Source organism: Tupaia chinensis, unplaced genomic scaffold, assembly GCF_000334495.1.
Source record: "Tupaia chinensis unplaced genomic scaffold, TupChi_1.0 Scaffold141648_1, whole genome shotgun sequence".
NCBI lineage: Eukaryota > Metazoa > Chordata > Mammalia > Scandentia > Tupaiidae > Tupaia > Tupaia belangeri.
In genome coordinates, this window is record NW_006201506.1 from 67,594 (window position 1) to 69,513 (window position 1,920).

The 1,920-nt window shown below is 39.2% G+C and overlaps 1 pseudogene; it reads right to left on the reverse strand.

Moving 5' to 3' along the window:
- LOC102485704 (protein phosphatase 1 regulatory subunit 14B pseudogene) overlaps nucleotides 1-893 on the reverse strand; it is a 14,038-nt pseudogene extending 13,145 nt beyond the window's left edge.
- Nucleotides 894-1,920: the final 1,027 nt, after the last annotated feature.

Genomic DNA, 1,920 nt, shown 5'->3' on the forward strand with positions numbered 1-1,920 from the left:
CACGCCACAATCCCTTCTCCTCCATTCTCCTCTTGGGATCTTGGACATGTATGCACACGTGCCCAACATGAGTTTTAAGCCACCGGGTCTGGGATGTAAACCACGGTTGACTATATGGGAGTCCAGCAACATAGCCATTACGCTAACTGCTGGTCCTGTCTTTTTTTTTTTTTTTGTACATTCAATCACTGTCTATTATAGCAACTTGAAAAATGATTTTTTCCAACCACAGTGTACATCACTGAGGCTGTTGCACTTGAGTGTGAGCTGTGGGTAATAACAGAACTAAGGTACACACTTATCATTGTAAAATATAATAAAGAGACAACTGAGAGGTGAGAGGCTCAGGTGGAAAATGCTTTATACTTCCCCTGAGCAGATGCGATTGTACAAATAGAGGACACTATCTTACAGTAAGAGTAAAGGATCCCAATGAGGGGAGTACCAGCCAGCAGCACAGATGCAAAATAGATTGCCATGTTATTCAGAAAGGTGTCAGAGCAGGCAAGATGGATAACCTGATTAAGTTCACAAAAAAAGTGGGGGATTTCCACATGTGTACAGAAGGACAGTCTCAATGCCATTAAGATATGTAACAATGAAGTCAGGATACTCATGATGCAGAACAACAGAGCCAGAAACACACAGAGCCAAGGGTTCATGATGACTGTGTAGTGCAAGGGTTGACAGATGGCCACATACCAGTCACAGGCCATCACAGTCAGTAGAAAGTCATCTAATGATGCAAAGTGCATGAAAAAGAACAACTGGGTGATGCAGCCTACATAGGTGGTGAACTTGCTCTGTGTCTGGATGTTCACCAGCATCTTTGGGGTGGTCATTGAGGTGAAACAGATGTCAGCAAAGGACAGGTTGGAGAGGAAGAAGTGCATGGGGGTGTGCAAGAGGGAGTCTGAGATGGTGGCCAGGATGATGAGCAGGTTTCCACACACAGTGAGCAGGTACATGGAGAGGAAAAGCCCAAATATTAGGGGTTGTAATTTGGGATCCTGTGAAAGTCCCAGAAGAAGAAATTCTGAAATTCTTGTGTCATTCTCTGGTTCCATGTGATGGAAGTGACTACCAGGAAAAAGAAATTAACATGTCTATTTTTTCACTCATAATGCCTTGCAGAATTGGCTCACACAGAATTCACAATAATTAGTCACATAGTTCAAATGCTACAGCTTTTATGTTTTTCATTAAAAAAATTAATATTTATATTTTTTTATTGCTAGGGGTGAGTATACTTTCTAGAGAGACAGAAAAAGGGGGTGGGGGAGAAATCACCCCCAATGGTTCATGGTCATGCCACAATCTCTTCTCTTCCATCTCTCTATTATGTCATGATTTTCAGTATGCATGCACACATACCCAGAGTGTTTTGGGGTTTTTTTTTGGATCTTTTTTTTATTTTTTATTTTATTAATTTATTTTTTTAAGATTAATATGCTATACATCATTACAGTATAGAAAATGAATTTTTCATCCAAAATACTCTGTCTGTTGGCTCAATCAAGCACATCAGCATATGTGTTATCAACAAACAATTTTTCATTTCTTATGTCTTGTATATTTTGCTTTTTTTTTTTGTTTTGCCATCCTTGATTCCCTATCCCTAACCCTCTGCCATGTCCCACCCTCTTCCCATTGTCTCTGGTACCCATGATTGCTTTCTATGCCTTTCCCCCCCATTTAATTGATTTGCTAATGAATTTAGTTTGTCTAAATATTTGCAATAGCAAGCACAGCTGATACATACATACACAAAAACCCATGTCTGACTTTTTAGGCATAAATCTCAGTGAGTAGAATGAACATACTATAAAATAGTACCTAGCTGGGGCTATATAGCTTACTGTGGTCATCAAATACACAGTTTTTTCTTTAAATTTTGGTAACAGTTTTAGTATTTTTTTC